At 38.6% G+C, this 25,923-nt stretch overlaps 1 protein-coding gene across 1 annotated transcript in view; it reads left to right on the top strand.

The window, feature by feature from the left end:
* LOC125961761 (UDP-N-acetylglucosamine--peptide N-acetylglucosaminyltransferase 110 kDa subunit-like) overlaps positions 1-25,923 on the top strand; it is a 149,917-nt gene that overhangs the window by 25,290 nt on the left and 98,704 nt on the right. The window lies entirely within an intron of this gene.

Genomic DNA, 25,923 nt, shown 5'->3' with positions numbered 1-25,923 from the left:
GGAATCAGTGTTTCATTACTTCAAGTGAAGTTTCAAAATTTTACTTCCATTTAGGTCTCTTAATATTCCCCAGTTTTAAAGTATGATTTTCTGTAGTATTTCCTTTCTCTACATTGAGAACCCCATCAGATGGTGTCATCATTTTTGCTTTGACCATCATATAGAATTTAAGAAACTCATGAGGCTAATGATAGTCTCTTATATTTACCCCATTTGTTTTCACCCATTCCATTGTTCCCCTTTTCTTTCTGAAGTTCCCAGTCTTCTGTTATTGTTTATGTTTTCATAACAGTAGGTGATATCTTGGATTTCCAGTGCAACTGGATATGAGTTTCAGGAAACACTGAGCCTGGCTCACTTAATGCTACTGAGTTGGAGGGTTTGTATATGTTGGGCCTGTTGGCACAGCAGATGCTAGCAGATTAGACTAATGTTGATGGGACTAGTGCCACAGGAGGATGGGTTCCCATTCAGGCTATGCTGCTGCTACAGTAGATCAAGTCCCCCTCTACTCCAGGTGTGGGGCAGTGACCTGCTGCTGTCACTGCTTTGTATTAGGCTCCTTTTGCCTCAGGTGTGTGGTGGGATCCCTTGGAAGCTGCTGCTGCTGCTGCTGCTGCTGTCAATCACAAGGTTAAATTCATTTCAGAAATACTTAAGTATAAATATATAGCCTGGCTCTTGTAGGACCTCTGTATTTTTTTTTATTGCTTTCATACAAATTATCCCAAATTTAGTGACTCAAAGCAACGTAAATTTATTACCTTACAAGTCTGACATTGGCCTCAATTGAGTAAAAGTGTTGGCAGGATCGACAGATGAATGGATAAAGATGTGGCACATATATACAATGGAATATTACTCAGCCATAAAAAGAAATGAAATTGAGTTATTTGTAGTGAGGTGGATCGACCTAGAGACTGTCATACAGAGTGAAGTAAGTCAGAAAGAGAAAAACAAATACCATATGCTAACACATATATATGGAATCAAAAAAAAAGAAAAAATGGTTATGAAGAACCTAGGGGCAGGGCAGGAATAAAGACGCAGCCATAGAGAGTGGACTTGAGGACACAGGGATGGGGAAGGGTAATCTGGGATGAAGTGAGAGAGTGGCATGGACATATATACACTACCAAATGTAAAAGAGCTAGCTAGTGGGAAGCAGCCACAAAGCACAGGGAGATCAGCTCTGTGCTTTGTGTCCACCTAGATGTGTGGGATAGGGAAGGGAGGGTGGGAGGGAGATGCAAGAGGGAGGAGATATGGGGATATATGTATATGTATAGCTGATTCACTTTGTTATGAAGCAGAAACTAACACGCCATTGTAAAGCAATTATACTCCAATAAAGATGGTTAAAAAAGAAAAAAAAGTGTTGGCAGAGCTACAGTCTTTTCTGGAGGCTCTTAGGGGTGTTTCTGTTCCCTGGACTTTATCCGCTTCCAGCAGTCACTTGTAGTCCTTGACTCAGAGTCCCCTTTCTCCACCTACAAACCCCAAAATGTTGCATCTCTCTGATTCTGCTTCTATTAGGACATCTCTCTCTTTCTCTTTCTACAGTTGGGAATGGTTTTCTGCTTTTAAGGACTCATGCAATTAGATTTGTTCCATGAGGTAATCCAGGATAATCTTTCTATCTCAAGGCCTATAACTTCAGTCATATCTGCAAAGTCCTCTTTACCATGTAAGGTAACATATTATTGGGTTCTAGGGATTAGGGTGAGGGCATTTTTAGGAGCCATTATGCTGCCTACCACACCCTTAACAAGTGACCTTGAGAAAATTACTGAGACTTTAAAGCCTTACTTTCCTCAAACATAAAATGGAAAGAAAGATAACTAGTTAATATCATGAAAGTGAAACAGTATATATGAAATCAACTAATTCAAAAAATAAGATTTCTTCTTTTTCTTTATGATTGGCATGATTCTCAGAGTTCAGTTACTTGAAGAGTTACTTTTTTTTAAACAGAACTAAGGCATTTCAGGGTTCAGGTGCTGTAAGATTGTCTGAATTATCTGAGTAGCAATTAGCTAAGCACAGGTGTAAAGCATTTGATTTACTCCCTGGTGTCCTTTATCTTCTCATCCCACTAAATCCATATCCCTTGTCTAGCTCCAGCCAGTAGAGTCAGAGCTTGTTTTACTGTTTAACTAAAGTTCAATTTAAATTTGCTCTACATCTCCAGATTCTCAGCCCTGGTTGCATATTATAATCACCTGGGGAGATTTCAAGACCTACTTGATGCCAAAGTTTTACCTATCATGGATATTTGAGGAGGGACCTGGAATGAAATGCTCTAGCTTATGGTTTGGGGAGCCAAATCATAGTCTACACTGAGCCAAATCATTTGCGAGATCACCTCTAAAAAGCAATTTATCTGTGGTGACTGATGCTCTTCCTTTGTCAGTATGCTTGTCCCTCTTTGGGGGAAAAGAAGAAGGGGAAAAAAAACCCCAGCGGTTGGGCTCCCTGAATTATAACCTGATGCTGCGGAATTAGTGTTGGCTCAGAGCGCACATCTTCGGATACCCATTCTCTCTCCTGCTTCCTTGCATGAGCTTATATCCTTGGGCAGTTTTTCATCCACCACCCTCTTTTGCTTCTAATCTTAGCAAGTAAAGTCTCTCCTTAATGAAACAGCATTTCATGAGACTTACTGGGAGCATAGGTCTGTTCCAGACCTATCCTATGTTAGCTAAAGCAGATATAAGTGATGTATTTTTGGCATTCATCCTTGTGGGTTGGAGAGAGAAGACAGAATTTTATCCTTTAGGTGTCATATGACTGGGCAAATGGGCTCATTCCCTCTACTGCCTACCATGTAAAATACTGAGGGTGTTACCTCCAGAAGGTATCTTCTAGGTATCAAAATAGCTCAGATAAGTCATATTTCTCAGTAACAGGTGACAAAACTATGGCTTAGGTGGTGAATTTTCCATGTCAATTTGTCTGGGCCACCATGCCCAGTTATTTGGTCAAATATTATTCTGGATATTTCTGTGATGGTGTTTTTGTGTTTTTTAAAATTTTTATGTTTTATTTATTTATATTTTTGTCTGCATTGGGTCTTCGTTGCTGCACGTGGGCTCTCTCTATTTGCAGCAAGCGAGGGCTACTCTTTGTTGGGGTGTGCGGGCTTCTCATTGCGGTGGCTTCTCTTGTTGCAGAGCATGGGCGCTAGGTGCACGGGCTCAGTAGCTGTGGTGCATGGGCTTAGTTGCTCCACGGCATGTGAGATCTTCCCAGACCAGGGCTCAAACCCGTGTCCCCTGCATTGGCAGGCGGATTCTTAACCACTGTGCCACCAGGGTAGTCCCTGTGATGGTGTTTTTGGATGAAATTCATAATTAAATTTGTGGTGGACTTTGAGTAAAGCAGAGTATCCTCCATAATATGCATGGGCCTCATCCAATCAGGTGAAGCTCTTAATAAAGACTGACCTCCCTGTCGCAAAAAGGAATTCTGCCAGAAGACTTACAGAAATTGAACTGCAGCTCTTCCGAGAGTCTCTAGACAGCCTAACCTGCAGATTTTGAATTTACCAAGCCTCTATTATTGTGTGAACCAGTTGTTTAAAATCTCTCTCTCTTTCTCTATCTTTATATAGATATGGATATAGATCTAGGTATCAATACCGATATCTAGATCTATATCAGTATATATGGGCACATTGTATACACATGCTGTTGATTCTGTTTTTCTGGAGAACCTTGACTAATACAGTGGCCCATATAAATAAAAGGATGAACCCAAGTTCACCCAGGTGGAAAGTAGTACAATGAGAACTGGAACTTAAGGCCTCATGACTCATTCAGCTGTGAACACTGACCCAGAACTGGCGTCCGCACACTCTGGCCCACTGATGAGATCTCGCTTGACTCCTGGTTTTGTACATAACGTTTTGCTTGAACACAGCCGCATCCATTCATTAACGTATTGTGCATGGCTGTTTCTGTGCTGCAGCAGCAGATGGGCAGTTGCAATGGAGACGTATGGTACAGAAAATCCAAAATATTTACTATCTGACCCTTTACAAAAAAGATCTGCTGACCCCTGCTCTAGGATGCCATCTGATTTCTGATAGCACTGAGGAGAATAATTCATGCACATTGGGATAGATTGTTAATCTCATGTCCTCCTTAGGTCAAAGATCTCTTAAATGCTTACCCTTGCAATAGCCAGCTTGGGGAGCACCGTCTGAGGATGCAGAAATATTTCTTGCCAGGTCTTTCCAATCCACACTGCTCCCTGACTATGGTTCTTAAACCCTGTTGTTTTTTTTTAAATTTTATTGGAGTGTAGTTGATGTACACTGTTGTGTTAGTTTCAGGTGTACAGCAAAGTGAATCACTTATACATATACACATATCCACTTTTTTTTTTTCTTTTTTCGGTACGCGGGCCTCTCACTGTTGTGGCCTCTCCCGTTGTGGAGCACAGGCTCCAGACGCGCAGACTCAGCGGCCATGGCTCACGGGCCCAGCCGCTCCGCGGCATGTGGGATCTTCGCGGACCAGGGCACGAACCCGTGTTCCCTGCATCAGCAGGCAGACTCTCAACCACTGCGCCACCAGGGAAGCCCCACTTTTATTTTTTTTTTAGAGTCTTTTCCAAATAGCCCATTACAGAGTACTGAGTGGAGTTCCCTGTGCTAATAAGAAGAGCAAGTTCTTATTAGTTATCTATTTTATGTATAGTAGTGTGTATATTTCAGTCCCAATCTCCCAATTTAGCCTCCCTGCTACAATCCCCTGGTAACCCTAAGTTTGTTTTCTACATCCGTGCCTCTACTTCTAAAACCTGTCTATTTTAACCAACTACCACTCATTGCTTACTGTCTCTGGCTTCATGTACTTGATAATAAATCTACTTCTTGTTCTATCCTGCATGACATGTTCCAAGGACTGAGATAATATCTTATTCTACATAATTTGTCCTTGATATTGTCTATCTTGGGGTCTTCATCTATGTCCCAAAGAAGACAGTCACTCTGTCTTCTAGTACTACTACTAATACCACATTTTATGGCATGAATTTGACCCAATGCACTGAACTATCCCTTTAGAAGCTGTATGCAAACCTGTCACTGGGTTTTAGCACAGGGGTAGAACTCAGATTAGTGATCATATGTAAACAAATCTACTTGACCAGAAACTTTTTCTCTCACCATTTATTACACAAGTAACTTCTGTCTTTGCATCTATGATGTAAATATTTTTAATTTCCTAAATTATCTGAAAAATTATTTAGAGCTTCCATTTCAGTAGGCACTGGAATTGCTGTGTTATGACTATTTCATTATTTTATTTCCAAATTTTAAATTAAGCTTCAAGCTTTGGCCAAGAGTAGACAGGAAAGGGCTTCAAAGAAATGAAGAGTGGGAAAGACTTCTGATGCAAGGGAGAATTAATAAAGATTTGATTTTGAATCAATAATTTATAATAAAGGTTTGATTTTGAATCAATCATTTATGTCATTGCAAAATAGCTCCCTGGTAAAATTCCATTCTTTGGTACTCATTAAGTACAGAAATTAACAATCAAAATATGCAGTGATCTTCTTCATTTTCTAAAAACAAACCTATATCTAGATGAGAGGAGAATTCATCTCATAACTCAGGCTCTGGACTTACGACTCCAAGTCCTGTCTTCTTTCAACCATACCTGCTAAGTTTCTGTCTGACTTCTTGAGCATGAGGTAATGGCATCAGCTTTCATCCCCTTCCTCAGTATATAGCTTGGTGAGTATGAGTAAGGGATCTAAAACTTGAGAATTTGGGTTCAAATCTTGACTCTAAAATTTACTTGTTGAGTACTCTTGAGCATGTTATCTGTTTTTGCCTCAGTTTTCTCATCTATAAAATAAAGATAACATTACTTCTCTCAGGGAGTTGCTATGAGGGTTAAAGAGAAAATTCATACAATGCAAGAATTTATCAGTTCTTGGAACACAATAAATACCGAAATACCTCATTTTATGGATAATATAGATTAGTTTATATAGGTCTAATATTTACATATACATAAACATTTTGTACCTATGTGTGTGTATACGTTCTTCTTAGAAATTGAGCAGTCAACATTCACATCTAAAAATCTGTGCTCTGTGAAATGTAGATATCCTGTGTACAGACACAGTGCTATAGTTATCTATTGCTACATAATAAAGAAGTCCAAACTTAGTGGTGAAATAAACAAAAATTTTAATATGTGCCCAGATTCTGTGGGTCAGCAATTCAAACAGTACACAGAGGAGATGGCTTGTCTCTACTCCATGACTGATGTCTGGAACCTCAGCTCATGAGGATTCAGATGGCTGGGGCTGGAATCATCTAGATAATTTTAATTCACATGTCTGGCCCTTGAAGACTGGGCCCAACAAGGACTGTTGACTGGAGTGCCTATAGATGGCCGCCCAGGTGGCTTGGACTTCTCATAACGTGGTAGTTAGGATTCAAGATAGAGTATTCCAAGAGAATGAGTGTCCAGGGTTGAAGCATTCCACGAGAATCATGCAAAAGCTGCATGACCTTTTATGACCTAGTCTTAGATGTTACATAGCATCACTTTCATTATATACTATTGCAGGCGTTGGAGACCTTTTTCCATAAAGTGTCAGACAGTCAATATTTTAGGCATTACAAGCCATACAGTCTCTTTTGCAACTACTTAGCTCTGCTGCTGTGATGTGAAAACAGACACAAACAATACATATACTAAGGAACATGGCTGTGTTCCAATAAAGCTTCATTTATAAAAGCTGGTAGAGGCCTAGACTTGGCACACCAGCCATAATTTACTGACCCCTGCTCTATTGTTTGAAGCCATGGAAAGCCTGCCCAAATTCAAGGGAAAATGCCCACATCTGGATGCGAAGAATGGCAATGAATCTGAGACCCTGTATTAAAACCACTACATATGGGATATTTATAAGAGGATCTGTCTGCATACCTTGTTTCTCCCATGTATGGTGGATATGAGGTATTGGGACATCTTACATCTCTGTAAGCCTGGGTCAGGGTCAAAGTGGGAATCTGAACTCAATGACCTTGATTTCTGGAATAATCGGTAACTCTAATTATGATTTGCTTACACTTCTTACCCCAATAAATATACCACAAAAGATAGATTTCAAGTAAACAATTGCTTTATGGCAGATTTTTATTAAGTCTCCATTGACTGAATTATTCCATTTTGGTTGGAAAGCATGAGTTTTTTTCTTTCCTAAAGAGATCTGCAACTTTTCAGATGTGGCATTTCATTCTACTGAGAGGATGATGTAGGTTTTTATAAACGGAAAAAGCAGGGCAGGCTGAGTTCACTCAGATCGTACTAGTCCTTAAAGGAATAACCGAAACTGGAACACAGGCTTCCAGGTTTTCCTGTCCTGTGCTCTTTCCGGTAGGTGCCATTGTCTGCTGGGTCTGGCAGTAATAATTTCTGACCTTTACCTCTCTACGCTCTTGTGAAGTGGTTTGGGGCTTTGTTAGCTTTCTTATGAGTTTGTACTAAATTGTGTCCATAAAGTAGGCTGAATTCCTCAGGGAAGGATGAGAGCTGTTACTGTGTTATTACTGCAAATGTTGTGTTGGTTACCTTTTTTTCTTTTCTTTTGTCCAGTTGTATCCTGAACTTAAAAGTTATATTATCCAAAATGAAAGATGTGCATCTGGTAGAAAAGACTAATTTAAGGGCTGAAAATTCCTGATGATTGCTTCAGTCAAGCCTTAATACACACTGAGCTTCATTAGTAAATAGACAACTCTCAGACCATTCCCTTGGAAGAGGTCGCATAATCAGCCTTTGTGTTGATTTCACATTCTGTTCGGTAGAGACAGAACAAATTAGAATAATTAGCTGGTACAGGACAGCACAAAGAACTTTCTTCTGTTTTTGTGATGCATCCCTTAATAAGGGTTGAAAATGAGACTGGAGGTAAGAACGTGAAACTCAGAAGAGCAAAGGAGAGAGGATAGTGTTTCTTTGAAAATATTCTTTCAGTGTTGGCCCAGAAGAAATATGAAGCTGAGCAAATTTTTTTTTTAATGATGATTTTTGTGTTGATGATGTGAGTGTGGAATTAGTAAGAATCAGGAAGCAAGCATCCTTTTCCACCAAGCACTTGGGAGCAAATGAAACCATAAATACTCCCCGCTCTTGGAAACCCTTTTGGAGCAGTAATCAGAGAAGGGTAAAGGCAAAGCCTCAGGGCAGAGGTGTTCAGAGCAAAGGGATAGGAGGAGAACAAAAGGAGAGTGGATATGTTTAGAGCTGTCATTTTGAAATTTACCTGCTTCTGATTCAGTGCTGCTTTGCTGCTGTGTTGGTCCAGTGGAAATCCTCAAAGCAGGAGCAGCCGTATTTTAAAATAATAAGCTTAGAACAACTGACTTTAATCCAGGTCTCTTTAGCTCAAGAGCACAGAGGAGAGTGTGAGGAAAGGGTGAGGCCACAAGGAATTGTTCACTGGGTACATTTTCCCCAAACCTCACTAACTGGGAGAAACTGACCACTGGATTATGTGCCTTGAAGGAAAGAAAAAATGTTGAAAGCAAAGAGTGTGGAGCTTGTTTAGAAAGCAAGCTCTATCCTTTGGTCACCTGCTGATGATAATAGCATTGGCTGAGACCTGACCATTTACAATGAAGGCACTTCTGTAGGTAATAAGTTCCAGGAGGGCCCGAACTGAGTATGTCTGTTTCAGCATTTAGCATGGTCTAGCATCTGAGAGGCCGGTACATTATTGGCATATAGTAGACTTAAAAATGGATATTTGTGATTGTCTGAATGAGTGGATGTGTGTTATTCATATCCTATTTGCAGGTCCTATGCCCTACAGTGGATTTTCAGTGTCAGGTTGTGAAAGTATTTATGACGGGGATTGGCATTGTTCCCTATCTAATGGATAAAGATTACACATGAAAGGACTTTACACTGACATCCCAAAAGCCTCATAGGAATTACTTAACAAAGAAATAAAACTGGATTCTGTATAATTTCTGATTTGTAGGCTGGCCAGAACACTGGTATTTCAGCCAGTCCTCTGGTAGTTCCGATGACGTCCCCATGATCACCCAGGCATAATCAGAATGGCTTTAGGATTTGGGAGCCAAAATGTTCCTCCGTATTTACGGCTTTGCTAGTCCACTTAAGAAAATGGACTATTGAAAAAATAGCCTCAGACACAATATGGCATTTTATGATTTAGCATGAAATCTGAGAAATATAGAGGTTATCTGAAGCCTGCAATGGTAAAGATCCCTCTGCTATTTAAGTTATTGTCTTTAAACAAAGATTCTACATCACTAATGCTATATATATAAATATATATATATATATATATATATATATATATATAATGATATTCAGGTTAATTTCCTATTCTCTCTAAGGAAGTAATTGGTTAGTTGGTATGAGAGATATTGTGGCTTCCAAAGGTGAAAAGTATTATTTTGTTGTAATTTCCAGCTACCTAAGGATGGGAGAGGCCCAGGACACTGCAGTCAGTATATTATGTGGAGCAGATTATATTGTGGTTTATTTATGAACTTTTACATGTTTATTTTCTTCTTTGTGGTATGCGGGCCTCTCACTGTTGCGGCCTCTCCCGTTGAGGAGCACAGGCTCCGGACGCGCAGGCTCAGCGGCCATGGCTCACGGGCCTAGCCACTCCGCGGCATGTGGGATCTTCCCGGACTGGGGCTCGAACCCATGTCCCCTGCATCGGCAGGCAGACCTTCAACCACTGCGCCACAAGGAAGCCCACATGTTTATTTTCTATGCAAGTTTGTGTGCTCCTTTTTAAGTTTTGGTAGATAAGTGTTTTGTAACTTTGGAATACTTGGAGTTATATATATATATATATATATATATATATATATATAACTTTTATATATATATTTTTTAACGTAGTAGTTAAAGCCGTGTGGAGTGTACTAGTCTACCTAGGTTCAAATTCTGGCTTTACCCTATGACTCCCCTGTGGCTTCCTCTGCTCACCTATTAAAAAGGAGTATAATAAGACTGCTGTGGTGAGTTACATACTAAGTGCTATTTAAGCATTTGCTATAATGATCATGTATACTCGAAGGCAAGGAACTTGCCCCTTGATCGTCTCTGTATTCCTGGTGCTTAAGAATTCCTAGTGCTTTCCTAGTGCATTGTCTTAGGATAGAGATAGCTCAGTATAGTTCTTCTCACTATAAAGTACTGTTACGTTGAAAGTCTTTGCTTGTGTCCTAATAATGTATGACATATCTGCTGAGGACAAGGAAAGGAATAGTTTTAAAACTGCAATAGATAACAAAAGATTGTATGACGTAATACCTTTATTATGTAATTATAAAACTAACAAACAAATGATCATGGTAGAAAATTTGAAAAACTCCTAGACAAAAGAGAGATCAACAAAATTTCGAGTAACTTTCAGAGTGTACAGTTGTTCATGAATATTAGTGCTTTCATATTTTCCAGGACTTTCAGTAGACTCTGCTTCTTAAGAGTGTATTCATGATATTTTACTTTAATGATGTTTTCATCATGGGGACACACACACAGAAATCTGTTAAAAAAAAAGATAGACATGTAAATCACTGATGTTTCAGATAGCCACATGAAATAAAGTGAGAAAGGTCAACACGCTGAAAGAATGTGGAGTAGCATCTCCTTAATTGCTTACATAATTCTGATAATTACCTCTTTGTGGATAAAGTAATTAATGGGGAATCTAATTCAAGAAAAAGATATGAACTTCAAGCCTTCTCGAAGCCGAGTATTTATTTCCACAAAAGGTTACTTTCCACGGCCGTGCTTCCTTATTACCAGACAGGGAAAGAGTATTGTATGGCAAAGGATCTTCTTGAAGGAGGGTGCTTCCCACACTGATTGTCACAAATGACTTCGGAATTACTGTTGCTGTATTACCAAAATCTTAAACTAGGATATTTTTGACAAATTTGGTCCTTAGTTAATTTTTAGAGCTACAAACTGTCAGATGGCTCTGAAATAACAATTGTCTGGCTATTTTTCAGGGTGATCACAATATGGTAATGACCTTGAGGTATCACTAAAAAGCAGGAAGGTGTGAGTCTTCCTTTGGTGACAGAGTGAAATGCGAGTTGGAGTTGGAGTTGGAAAAGAGGCCCACAACCAAGTGATAGAGAAGGAAATGTGAGGTCATCGGTGAAAAACCAGGTTGAAGTTAAGGTGAAGAGGCATGAGGAAATGGGCAACTGTTCCAGTATTACAAAGATCATCAAGAAGCATATCCATGAATGTAGTTTGTATTGCAATCTGCTGAAAAAGAGACAAATATCCTGGCCTGGCCTTCATGGAGATTATATTTTATTGATTCTGATAATAGATTATTGTTGAAAAGGGCCTCCTATAAATAATAACCATGCAAAGGCAGCAAGATAATTTATTTTTCTTTATGTATGTGTTTCTCATTCCTTCTCACTTCTCAGGAGAAGAGAAAAATCACAAAAAACAAAAATGTCAAGTCTCAGCTATTCAGTTTCAAAATAATTTTTTTCCAAATTCCAGTGAAGGCAATAGGTTAACTGTTAAGATTTGTAAGGCTCAAAAAGCTAGATTTTTACGAAGTGTAGCCAAATTTTATTCCATAAATAATAGCTTTGGAAAGAATATGTGGTGATGCAAAGTTGGAAAAAGCTGGTTTTCCTTCCGTGAATGGCTTCACTGTCTTAGGAGAAGAGGCAGAGAAGAAATCAAAGTAATTAAACATGGGGTGAGTTTTCCTGATAGGGGACTCTAGTGCTTTAAAATAGACTAGATAATCCTAGGGATAATCTGAGGGTAGAACAGACCAATGCCTCATTTCCAGTCTGGTACCCTGGAAGAAAACAGTGTATTTCCTTTGAGGTCTTGAGAGGTTTTTCTTCCGCTTTGTTTTGGTTTTGCTTCATTTTGTAATCAGCCTTATTAAGGAATCACTTATATACAATAAAATGCAGACATTTTTAGTTAACGGTTCAGTGACTTTTAATTAATATATACATTTGTATAACTACCACCCCCATAAAGATAGATAACAATTCTAAAACCCTAGAAAGTTTCCTCCCAGGCTTTTGCAAAAGTATCCCCATCTCCCACCCCAAGGCAACCACGGATTTGTTTTTTATCTTTAGAGATGACTTTTGCCGAGTTTACAATTTCATGTAAGTTGAATAATACAGTAGGTGCCCTTCTGATGTGGCTTCACTTGCTCAGCATATGGTTTTTGAGATTCATGCATGTTGGGATGTTTTAAACCAGGACTTTAGCCTGGGTGGCTGATGTTGTCTGAAGGCACCTATAGGTACATCTGAGTCTCTGGCATTGTCACTGTCTGTTCTTGGCTCAGTATTTTCAACTTTCTAAGAAGCACAAGGTTGAAGTAAGGAAGATCATTGTCAGTATAATGGAGGTGAAGTGGGTTCTGTTATATAATATTCTCAGCATAAATTGATCTGCTTGGAATCATTGTGTTGATAATGGACAAGGATACTCCTCCTCCAAAAACCTTGATACTATAAAACTTCTAAAGGACGCTGTCCTAGGACTCTTTTAATTTTCATGTTTTGGGAAACATTTCTGGAGAATTCAAATGCTCGCAACCTGAAAGAAACAATTATTCACCTGAAAGCTGACTCTGCTAAAGTTGAGTTGTCTGACCTTTACATGCTGATAGAACCCAAATAGCCTTGCAAAACAATGCTCTCGTGTTGGATATAAGCACATAGATTGTTTAAGATGGACGTGTATATGCAGTAAAGTGAAAAAGCAAAGAATCTTTGAGTTTCCCTTGCTGGGTTTTTTAATTTTTTCATTTAAGTTTCTATAGCATATGCTAATAATTCAGGGAAACCTCAGGTTAGTTTTAGGTCCACTCTACATAAATGTTGAAGTACTCCATATCCACCTTTTTTCTACCTTCCTTCTTTTCTTCCATCTTTCCTTTCTAACTCCTTATAATCCATTATACTTAATCCTGCATTTGCTGAGGTGGCAATTAGTGTAGGAAAATACTGTGAAATTTTGCTGTTCAGAATGCATGTTGACCAAATTCTATATTGAGAAAAGGTCTGAATTTACCCAGAGTAACCCTTTCTCAGCATCTTTGAATAAAGGGCATAGAAACTGGGCTCTATATAATATCCTGACAGGTATGTAGAACTCATAGCAATTGCCCTAAAGAGCTTACCTAGCGTAGATGCATATGAATGCATTTAATAATTGCTTTATTGGCAGCAGTGCCAACCTACACAGTCTGTTTGGTTTTATATCATTCTCATTACCTGCTGTTTACCACTGTATACATTGCTAATGGCGTGGTTTCTATGGCTTGTGAATTTCACGGCCAAATAATATGTAATTTATTGCACACTTTAGTGTAGAAGATGGAGACTCCATAACTTTTCGTGTGCTCTTTGCCCCTTTGGAATGTATTACACTGAGATCAGGCAAAGTAATAAATTTATTTCAAATGTGCGTGATAGCTAAACATCAATTAGGACTGATGGGCAATATTCTTCCAGCAACATAACAGTTTTTAAAGACTAAGCCATTGAACATGGAGTTACTGAACATGGGACTCAGTTCACTGGGATCCTTCTTAGAAAGCTAAAGGAAAACTTGGATTGGATTTGTGTGGCTTTTTCAAGTAGTAACTAATCACCTACATCTTGGTGAACTTAATTTGTCACAATTGTTTGGTATTTTATTAACTCTCTTCCCCTTCTTCCCCGACTCTCACGAGAACGGATCATGAGTATCTTAAAACATACTAAGTCGTCTTCCATCCCTGTTAATCTAACTACAAAAGCACACTTTCCTGATCCAATGTAACTTACTGTCTTTTAGAGTGGCTGGGGTTTTAATTCTCTACAAAATTAAAACCAGCAAAGAGAAACATTTTCAAGGAGCCACCACATTGTAGCGCTTTAGAAAGAAGACTTTAGAATTAAGGGCAACTATATCATTTTATAGCTAAAGCACCTGAGGCCTAAAGTAGGCAGGTAACCATCGAGGTCAGGGAAAGGGGTTGAAGATCAGGTTTCCAGAAAGAGTCTAGAGGGACTCAATCTGAGCAGGTCAAAAACTGAAAGGAGGCCACGAATGTTCTGGGAAGGCTGGCATCTGGCCTCAAGTGTGGGATTCAGACAGGGAGTGGACCTGGGGGGAACTGAGCTTCTGCAGTAGGCAGAGAAGTCCACCTCATCTCCGGAAAGTGCCACTGACATCGGAGTTGAGGGGAAAGAGCAATGAATTCCAGTCCACCTGAGAAAGCAGGCCAGTCTGATTAACTCTGAATTTAGGCTTATTTCAGATACTTCTTGAGAAAGAAGTTGGACAAGAGCAAGTCCCATGCAGCCTCTTTTAAATCCATGCCCAGTATTTTCTGGTGGAGCTGCTAAACCCTCCAAGTGACTCCAGTATTTTAATTTCACTCTATATTTAATTCTGACAGTTCTATGACTGATTATTTAATGGGAAAATAAGTAGGGTCACAAAAGAGTGTGAATGTATTTTACCAGATGATGATGGGCGGAGTGGAGCAGTCTGGAATGGGACACAAATAAAAAGGGATCTTGGTAAAGAAAAACGTCTATTAGAAATGGAGAGGAATTCGCAAGGACATTAGTGCCTGACACCACGCCCTTCTCTCTGCATTTTTAGAAGCTAGTTTCTAATTTTATTTTCGCAGGAGCTGTCCCTGTGATGAATTCTCTTTTACTTCCACACCATTTATCACCTGGACATATTGTGAAGTTTGTGTGAGAGAAAGCAAGTATTAGAATTTGTCTTGCAAGGAGCTATAAACACTTCCTGGAACAATCTAGGGTAGAAGGAAAAGGAAAGGAAGGTGGAAACAAAGGAGAAAGACAGCTAATGATGCTGGAGTCTCTCGCTGGGATTTGTGGTATCTCTTTTTGAAACTAAGTACAGAAAGTCAGAACTTGACTGATTGTTTCCTGATCACGGTTTGTTTTCAGTTTTGCTTTTTTCTTGCTCTCTCATCAGTTATTCCAGCCATTGCTATGTCATTTTCAGTTTCAGTAAGCATGCCTGTCTTGTTTCCATTTGCATTATTCATGTAAACGTTGATTGAACTGATGACCCCGAGTTATCAAGGAAACATTAGATACACCAGTAGATACATTTCTTATTTTAGAAAAAAATTACCGAGTGAAGGTTAAAATAACTCCTCTTCAATTTGTCATTTAAAAAAAGCTTCTCCTAACATACAATACCTCATTGCCTAACAATGCCAGATAAATGAAGAATTCCTATGTATTCATGAATGCAGGCTAGTCTGTATATTTTTTGGCAGGTATGACCGTTACCGAGGGTAACGGCCTGGTTTGCTGGCCATGCCGTCTCCTAGATAGTTGTAGTTTCTGTTGTCTTTCAGTTGGTCCATTGGATATCAGAGGTGAATTTATAAAACTATACTTCCCTTTACACTTAGTTTTTTGTTTTGTTTTGTTTTACTTGAAGTATAGTTGATTGACAACGTTGTGTTTCAGGTGTACAGCCAAGTGATTCTGATATATGTATCTCTTCTTCAGATCCTTTTCCATTATAGGTTATTACAAGGTATTGAATATAGTTGCCTGTGCTATACAGTAGGACCTCGTAGTCTATCTACTTTATATATAGTATACACTTACTTTGTGTGATCCACGCTGGTCAGACCACATGATTATTTTCACTTCTGATATAATTTTTTCAGGTCCAACCTCAAATCTTTGATAAGAAGATATTTTTTAGCATGTGTGTGCTCTAAATCCAACAGTAGTTATTAGAGATATGGTTTTGCACTAGGTATTCTTCGCTTTTTTGTTCTCGGCCAACCAACTGAAAATTAGCATTTATTTTCTGGTTGGTTTGCTAGATGTTTATGACTATAATAAAAGTCTTACACTTTGTCTCATATCTTAAAACACAATCTGAATTAGCAATGGGTATTGTGCTATACATAGGCGCTGTGATATAAATATTGTATAAGTGAGATGTAATGCTTGGTGTACATAAGGGTTCAATAGTCCACTGTGAGAGTGCAGCCTTTTGAACAACCTCAGTGATAAGTGGGAACCACTTGTCCAAGACTTTTATTTAAGATGCAATACTCATTTCTATCCCCTTCAATACATTTTAAGTACCCCAAGCTAGAATAATGGGGCTAGAGGTGCAAGAAGAATATTATACCAAACAGGGGCAATATAAAAAAACATTACAATCAACTTTTTCTTATTAAAAATATAAGTCAAAAACCTAAATACAATATTATTCCACAGAGTTTTAAGGTATGTTAAAAACATTGTGATAGGATGTTTCAAAAATTATGGTACAATCCCCTTCTGACACCCTCATTCCTGAGTCACCACTTCAGCAGGACTGGGCTTTGGCATACTCAACCCACATGATGAGACAATAGCAAAAGAGCTTGATGGCTCAGTTGCCGAGGACTAGCCCACTAGGTTCTGAAGACAAGTGGACCAGGTGCTCCCACTGTCCAAGCCAACCACCGAACCTGTGAGTGAGGCTGTCTCAGACCAGCTCTCACTCAGCTGATCCATCAGTTGACTAAAACTGCATGAAGGAGCCCAGATAAAACCAAAAGTAAAACACTACCCAGATGAATCCAGTCCCAAATGGCCAAGTGATTGCTATTTTAAGCCACTAAGTTTTTTGTTGTTTTTTTGTTTTTTATATCTTTATTGGAGTATAATTTCTTTACAATGGTTTGTTAGTTTCTGCTTTATAACAAAGTGAATCAGTTATACACATACATATGTTCCCACATCTCTTCCCTCTTGTGTCTCCCTCCCTCCCACCCTCCCTATCCCACCCCTCTAGGTGGTCACAAAGCACCAAGCTGATCTCCCTAAGCCACTCAGTTTTGAGGTGGTTTGTAATACAGCAAAAGCTAATCTATACTATAATACGATTTGGTCAAGTGGGTTTATCCTTGAGAATGCAAGGTTGGTTCAGTATCAGCCAATCAATTCATGTGATTCACTGTATTAGTTAAATAAAAGGAGAAAATCATATCATCATTCTTTTTAGATAGAAGAGATAAAAAGCATCCCATGAGGTTCAAAATCTATTGGGTAGGGTAAATTTTATAAAACTAGATCCAAATAATAACTATCTTTCCTTGATAAAGGCTATATACCAAAAATACATGGCACATGTATACACTAACAAAAATTATTATACTACTAATTTTTTTAAAAAATTAGCATTTCCTTTAAGGAGAGAATTGAGATGAAGATTTATAACATTACTGGTCTATTGGAACCGACCTTTTTGGAGCTGTGTGTTGAGAGAAATAGAAAGAGAGAAGGTTTAGAAGAATATAGATAAAAATGTCATATTTATAGATTGTTTTGATTATGTATTTCATTGGAAACACAGGAAAATCAATAAACTATTAAATCTAAGAAAAGAGCTCAACATAGGGGCTGGAAAAAAATTAATACACCAAAATCAATTGTGTTCCTCCATAGCATCAATATCTAGATACAATACAAGATGAATTTACCATAGTAACAAAACCTATAGAGCATATGGGGTTTCACCTAATAAATTATGCAGAAAATCTTCATAATGAAAACTTTATTAGAGGACACATGAGTAATAGGAATATATATCACAGCTATGGATGAGATGACTTACTATAATAATATAAATATCCTTATATTAATATATAAAATTAAATGCAACTGTAATAAAAGGCCAAGCTCTTTTTTTTTTTTTTTTGAGGGACAGCATAAAAAAGTGATTCTAAAATGTATCTGGGGGACTTCCCTGGTGGTGCAGTGGTTGAGAATCCGCCTGCCAATGGAGGGAACATGGGTTCAATCCCTGGTCCAGGAAGATCCCACATGCCATGGAGCAACTAAGCTGGTGCACCACAACTGCTGAGCCTGCACTCTAGAGCCCACGAGCCACAACTGCTGAAGCCCACGAGCCTGGAGCCTGTGCTCTGCAACAAGGGAAGCCACTGCAATGAGAAGCCTGTGCAGCACAACAAAGAGTAGCCTCCTGCCGCACCGCTCGCTGCAACTAGACAAAGCTCACACGCAGCAATGAAGACCCAATGCAGCCAAAAAAAAAAAAAGAAAGAAAAAAAAAGAGCAGATTGCTCTATATCTCCTATAAAAAAATTAAAATAAAATAAAGTAAAATAAAATGTATCTGGAAGAATAAAGTTCTCCATACAGCTAAGGTAGTTTTGAAAAATAAGCTCAAAATGGAGAATGTGCCCTACACATTGAGATATATTGGGAAGTCATGATAGATAAGAACTGTGTGATGCCCTTGGAAGAAACAGCAAATAAGAAAACAAATCAAACAGGTGGCCTAGAAATAGAGCTATATACAGATAGAAAGTTGGCACATGAAAGAGATGGAATCATAGTCCAATGGAGGAAGCTGAATTACAGCTTTTGGGGAAACAGTCTCATTTTAAAAAGAGAGATGAGACTGGATCTTAACCTAGTGATATCACTTATGTTGTACCCAGTCCTATATAGCTCACCTAATCTTCACAAAAAAATCCACAAGGCATAAACTATTATCCTCATTTTACAGGTGGAAAAACTGAAGTATGAGAGATAAAATGACTAGCCTAAGAAGTACATGGTGGAGCTGGAACTTAAACCCCACAGAAATCATTCTATTAACCATTATGTTATATAATTCCACCTAATGTACAAAACTAAAATACAATAGTTTTAATATTTAAATGTGAAAAATAAAATCTAGAGAGAATAAAAGAAATTGCAAGGTAATATATTTGTGATTTCAGGGTAAGAGATGAAATAGATCTTTGAAAAATAAAGAAGCATACATTGTATGAAGCAAAAGTGATGAATTTAACTATATTAAAATTATAAATTAATATAAAAAATCTGATTTAAAAAAATAGGCAGAAGAGCTGAATAGACATTTTTCCAAAGAAAACATACAGATGGCCAACAGGCACATGAAAAGGTGCTCAACATCACTAGCCATCAGGGAAATGCAAATCAAAACCACAATGAGAGATCACCTCACACATGTCAGAATGGCTATCATAAAAAAGAACAAAACTAACAAGCCTTGGCGAGGATGTGGAGAAAAGGGAACCCTGGTACACTGTTGGTGGGAATGTTAACTGATGTAGCCACTAGAGGGGTGGGATAGGGAGGGTGCAAGGGAGACACACGAGGAAGAAGATATGGGGACATATGTATATGTATAGCTGACTCACTTTGTTATAAAGCAGAAACTAACACACCATTGTAAAGCAACTATACTCCAATAAAGATGTTAATAAAAACAAAAACAAAACAGAACAACCATATAATCCAGTAATTCCACTCCTGGGTATATATCTGAAGAAAACAGAAACACTGATTTGAAAAGATGCATGCACCCACATCCAGTGTTTATAACAGCATTGTTTACAATAGCCGAGATATGGAAGCAACCTAAGTGTCCATCAACAGATGAATGAACAAAGAATACGTGCCATATGTACACAATGGAACACTGCTCAGCCATAAAAAATGATTAAATTGTGCCATTTACAACAACATAGATGGACCTGGAGGGTATTATGCTTAGTGAAATAAGTCAGACAAAGACAAATACTGTAATGATATCACTTATAAGTAGAATCAAAAAAATAAGACGAATGAATACAACAAAACAGAGAGATTCACAGATATAGAAAACAATTTAGTGGTTACCAGTGGGGAGAGGGAAGCGAGAGGGGCAAGATACAGATTGGGAATTAGGAAGTGCAGACAACTATGTATAAAATAAATGAGATACAAGGATATATTGTAGGGCATGGGGAATATAGCCAATATTTTATAATAACTTTCAATGGAGCATAATCTATAAAAATATTGAATCACCATGTTGTACACCTGAAATTAACATAATATTGTAAATCAATTATACTTTAATAAAAAATTAGAATTTTATGTACAATAAAGGATACCAAAGTCAGACTGAAAAACAGTTGATGGGTAGAAGACATATACATTATCTAAAACCCAACAAAGGACTCAACATCTGAATACAAAAACTTCTACATCTCTAAAGACACACAATACTCAATAGAAAAATGAGCGAAGGTCATGATAGGCAATTCATAGAATGGAAAACATGAATAGCAAGAAAGTATATGAAGACCTAACTTTTCTAGAATCAGAGCAATGCAGAATTAAAACACCTTACTTCATATGAATCCACACATGCCAAATTTCCAGAAGTTAAAATGCAAATTATGCTGTGGAGCAACTACGCCTGCGCACCACAACTACTGAGCCTGCGCTCTAGAGCCTGGGAGCCACAGCTACTGAGCCCGCGCGCCTAGAGCCTATGCTCCGCAACAAGAGAAGCCACTGCAATGAGAAGCCTGCGCACCGCAACGAAGAGTAGACCCCGCTCGCTGCAACTAGAGAGAGCCTGAGTGTAGCAACGAAGACCCAATGCAGCCAAAAATAAACTAATTAATTTTTAAAAATGCAGATTAACAGCGTGTGGTGACAAAGGATATGGCAAGAGAGAAATTCCAAGTATTGCTGGTGAGGGGAAAATGGTACAGCTATTCTGGGGAGGAATCTGTGAAATAAGGCATATATATGACTTCTACCTCAGCCATTCCACAGCTGCAGTGTTACTCTGCACTGTTACTCAAGGGGACATGTGGAAAGAGTGTATTAATGCCTATGGTGGACATAAAGTGTTGAAAATAGCGTAAGTATGTATCACCAGGGTAACGGATAAGCAAAATATGGTATTAACATATGGTGGAATATTAGACAGTGGCCAGAAGCAATAATTTCTACGGAGCAACACAGACAAATTTTAAAACAATAATTTTGTGTAGAAAAATAAAAGAATAGGATGTGATTTTTAGTCGATACTACTTTTGCAAAAATTAGAAAATACAAAACAATTCGGTATTTCAAATAGATACACATGTTTAAAATAACTATGAAAGGTGAGTTGGGAAATTACATATTAAATGGCCCAAATGGTGCTATATAGGGGAAAATAAAGGAAATAAATCTGGCAGAGGAACGTCGGGGCCAAAACCGATCTTAAAAGTATTAGAAAATAGAGTGACCATACACACTGATGATAGAGTGACATGAACTGAGGCATATGGTCCCTTTTGAGTAAATGCCTTAAATACAAACTAAAAAAATAATGTCATAAGATTTACAAGCACTATAAAAATATTTAGCATTATTGCAGTAGATAGTAGAAATATATAACCTTTCAACTTAAATAAAAACAAGACTGATGAAATTTGTTCCCATGTCATCCATGCTAAGGAAGAAATAATAAATCAGCTTTTAAGATAGAATTTTTTACATGAGAGATAAAAAAACAAACAAAAAGAAACCCTAACTGTTTATCCCATGAAGGGAGAAAAAAACAATTTGAAAAGTCAGAGTAGAACTCTCTGAGGATAATATTTAACATCAATTTTTGTAAAACAGAATTTTAAGAAGCTGGTTTTGAATTGTTTATAGAGTTTCTAATTAGCATGCTGAGGAAATACAGGGTCCATCTTAATCCAGAAGCAAATAAAAAGTTCTGACTCTTAAAATTCTAGGCTCTAGAGTAGGTGCGTGCTGGTGTGCTGGTGTGTATGTGTGCACATTTGCTGTGTGTTTTCAATAAACTCAAGAGTACATAAGGGTGTATGTTATTACATTGTAACAATTCTCGAGCAAGTCTATCTGAAGGTCAGTAGCAAACAAGTAGATGCCGCTTGGGTGGCCCCCCAAACTCTCAGGTAATGCGCAGATCTGGCTTGGCAATCATGTTCTGCTTTTAGACATAATGCATTTTTATGTTCTTGTTAGCATTGAAAGACTAACTTGAATATTCTGCAACTGATGAAATGGACAACAGAGCAGTAACCTGGAGTTTACAAGTATTGGGGGCAGTAAAACTTTAGTTCTAGATTTAACTTGGATTTTAGTCCTAATTTAACTTGGATTTTCTACAACGCACTTTTTTTCTATAAACTGGAGGTATATACCACCATAATCCTAAAAAACCTGTGACTTTGGGCTTCAGGGGTCTAAGCCTTCTCTCTAAGTGACTGAAAGGTACAACTGGATATTAGACCTGTCTAAAAATTGTCCTTTTCTGTCCTCATATACAAGGGTTCAGCTTGATTTTTGGATAGCTGTCATTAAAAAAAAAAAAAAAAATGTGCAAAGAGCTAATGCCTTTTGCTACAAGACAAAAAACCATTTCTCCTGGACATGCAGTAATAGGAGGCAATGCCATGTGTTGGAAGCATGCACATATTTTATGATAGATATTAATCTGGAGGTTAACAGCTAGGTGCTCTGGTTGAAGTAGTTTATTTCAAACATACATATAATGTTAACCCACTTTGTAACAAAGCCTTCAGCATTTCATATGCAAATTCGTTTTTCTTTCTAGTTTAAGCCCAAGGAAATCCCTATAAGTCTTGTCTTCAAAGAGTAAATATAAAGAATTCATAAGATTAAAGAGTTCTTATCAATTGTATAAAAAACTAGAAATGTACTAACTAGACAAAAATGTAGACGTCTAAGAGAACGTCCAACAAATAGAAAAGTAGAGGACTGCACTGAGATTGCAATCCTGAGAAAAATACATTATTTCTAAATGAAAAAGTAAAAGGAGATAGTATAAATTAAAGCCAGAAGAAAAATTTAAAATCTACAAAAATACGAGTCAATACAAAGTTAAAAACCCATGAATTTTACTATATACCCAAAGGCTTCACAAAAGATCTCATGAATATCACAAATTAAAATAAAACGAACAAAAGCCAGAAATATTGTTTTCCCCAAATTGTACTACTACCTGCCTATTGCTTCAGTGGTAAGAAGAAAAATTATCTTCAAATAGTTAAATTGTATACCTACTTATATTTTAACTCTTAGGTGGATCTTGTTATATAATATATATGATCTCTAAAGAAAACTTGTTGATTATTTTGGCATCTGTTAGGAAATTCCTATTTAATTAGATAAATCTCCTTAGATAACTCTTAAATAAAAATAGATGCAAATATAGTATGTTTCATATCCTTCATTTTAGACCTCTAAGAGTTGGAAAAGCTCAACCTGGAGAAGAAACTAGTTTTATTGAGGGAAGAAACTACTTTCCAGTTTAGAAGAGGAGGGATTATCCCATTTCTGTAGAGGAAGCAATCAGGAAGATACAAAAAGAATGATCCTTGCCTAGTGCTAAGGCCAGAACTACTGTGAATATTGTACCAGATCTTGTAAAAACAGCCACTGTGCTGGCACTCACAGGCCTGGGTCATGGTGTGTTCAACAATGAAACTTTGTTCCAAAGGATGGAACTCCTTTGGGCCAAAAAGCTTTCACCTGCATTATTCCATTAACCTCACTGTTTTGTTATGGGAAATGCGTTTATTTTTTGAAATGACATTGAAATATATCCTTAAAAGAACACTTTAGGTCTCAACAAGATTCTCTTCTCTTTCAGCCAACACATTACCTTTTAGAAATCAACAGTCTACTTCTTTCTTTAAATCATCACATTTCAAAGCTGTAGCAGCTAATAAATGTTAATATGATTTTTCCAAAACTGCAATCTCCCTAAATTTCTATGCTGTCTTCTTTATCCTGTCTTTTCAAGGTAAAGGTATCTTTCCAGTTTTCTTAGCATTATCAGGATTATGGATTTTGTTCATTGTTACAGTTCGTTATTTATGGACATAAGTTAATGTAAATGCAAAAATATCTCGTATTATTCACAAGCTGGCTGACTTAAATCACTCGCTCTTAAAACAACTTTACTGCTCTCCAATCTGTTCAAATGCACGGAAATATAAATTCAGGATGATGTGGCTTTTCTGCAATGCTTTCTTTTCAGGCTGCAGTCTACATGACAGTGTTATATTTTATCCTTGCTGCTGTTGTTGTTCAATCTATAAAATCTCTCTTGAAGACCCCCAAAACAGCTTGTAATTTACTTTTACTTTTGGTGACTCACTGTTTTCAAATTGCCATCTCTGACCATATCCCCCTTCCAGGGGAATTTATGCAGACTTTTTTTTTTTTTCTTCTACATACTGATTTATGCTAACCTGAACAATTTACCACTTCTACATCCATGTAGTAGCTCAAATAAAATGAGTTCCTGTGTTAATCCCACAGTAAACCTCGGTAATTCTCACATCACAGGAGTTGTAAACGTTTGTTAACAGAAAAAGAATGTTTTTCCCAAAATAGCTACATAACTCTTAAGACTACTCAAATTCCTAAATAATCCTTTTTACAAGACTCCCGCCAACTTTATTTTGATACGTTAAACATGTGGAGCCTATTTTAAAAGGTATTTAACAGTGACTTCATCAAAACAGCTTCCTAGTTGTTCTCATAATGTCTTTTTTCTAAAGTTTTCAAACTGTTTTTAGGCCAACTTGAATAGTGATGAATGTGAGCCGCTATCAAAACGCTTAAGAAGCATTCTGCCAAACAGGATGGGCAAAAATGTTCTAGATCTGCTCAATCTGACATTAGAGGTCATGCAACTTGAAAAATGAAATAACTATTTCCAACACTCATTGAGCCCTTCATTTTAAAAATAACTTCAGGGCTATTTCCACACTCTACATTTAATAATACAATTTTTTAAAAAGGATGCTAGGCTCGGTGAAATCAGAAACTGATCTGCCACTTAAAGCTGGTGAGTCTATTCTTAATGGGCCTCTGGTAGATTTGGGATACTGACGATAGCAGTTTCATTTAAGAACTTCACTAGTAAAAAGAATGACATCCGAAAAGGACTGCTGGGGAAGACAGGGAAGAGAAGACCGGAGTCTCCTGAGAAGAAAAAGAGAAACGATTTAAATAAAGTCGCTAAGGAGGAAGGAGGTGGTGAGAGGCGTAGACAGAAGAGCGAGAAAGAAGATTTAACGAGGAAGTGAAATGGAGCGCAGAGGAAGGCAGAAGCTAATGAGGAAACAAATGGGAAAGGTAGTGTTTTCAAACAGGCATGCACCAGGAAGGGACGAGTTACGGCCTGGAGTAGCCCCAGTGCTTTCAGGTGAAAGAGATGCTCGCAGAGAACAGGGACAAGCAGTTTACTTCCAGGCTTTGGAGCAAGCTAAAAGTTCCTGCCCCGAGCCTCTCCCAGCCTCGGCCGAGCGCGGAGGCGGCGGCTGGGGAAGGGGCCTAGCCAGGAGCCAGGCCCGGCGTCCCGCTCCTCTGGGCTCCGCGGCCGAGGGAAAGAGGCGAGGATTAAGCGGGGAGAGGTTCCGGCCGCAGCTCGGTGGCACCCCGAAAACGGTCCGGGGCTTCGCGAGCCGTTCCCCCTGCGGCGGGGCGCCCAGCGGCCTTGCCTGGGAAGAGGGAGGGAGGCGAGGTCTAGGGCGTCCGCTCGCGCCCGCCGCAGAACCCCTCTGCTGCACTCAGCCCAGGCTTCCAACGGAGGCGCGACCCTGGCTCAGCCGCCGCTTCCCCCTCGGGGTCTTGGCCACCGCCTCCGCCGCCTCCGGGGCTGTTTACACCGTTGGGCCCCGCACGCCGCCGCCGCCGCCGCCTTCTCTCCACCCTAGCGCCGCTGCCGATTCGGCCGCCGCCACCTCCTCCGCCGCAGCCTCGTCTCTCTGGAGCACCTTCCAGCCACCGAACCCTGAGAAACAGACTCCAGCCGCGCCGGCAGGAAACTCCCCCGCAACTGCCAGGGGGACGAATTGGTCAGAACACCGGCGGCTTTTCCGCCATTGAGCAGCAGCCGCTCCGCTCCTTCTGCCTATGCAGACTCTTAACCCATAATTGCTTTACTCTTTACCTCTATTTCTGGGTTCTTAAATTAACTCTTACATCAGTGTTCTTCATTACTCAAATTATTTTTTCTTAGG

Source organism: Orcinus orca, chromosome 17 (genome assembly GCF_937001465.1).
Source record: "Orcinus orca chromosome 17, mOrcOrc1.1, whole genome shotgun sequence".
NCBI classification, from domain to species: domain Eukaryota; kingdom Metazoa; phylum Chordata; class Mammalia; order Artiodactyla; family Delphinidae; genus Orcinus; species Orcinus orca.
Note: the sequence above shows the minus strand (reverse complement) of the source record. Positions and strands in the feature narration are given on the sequence as shown.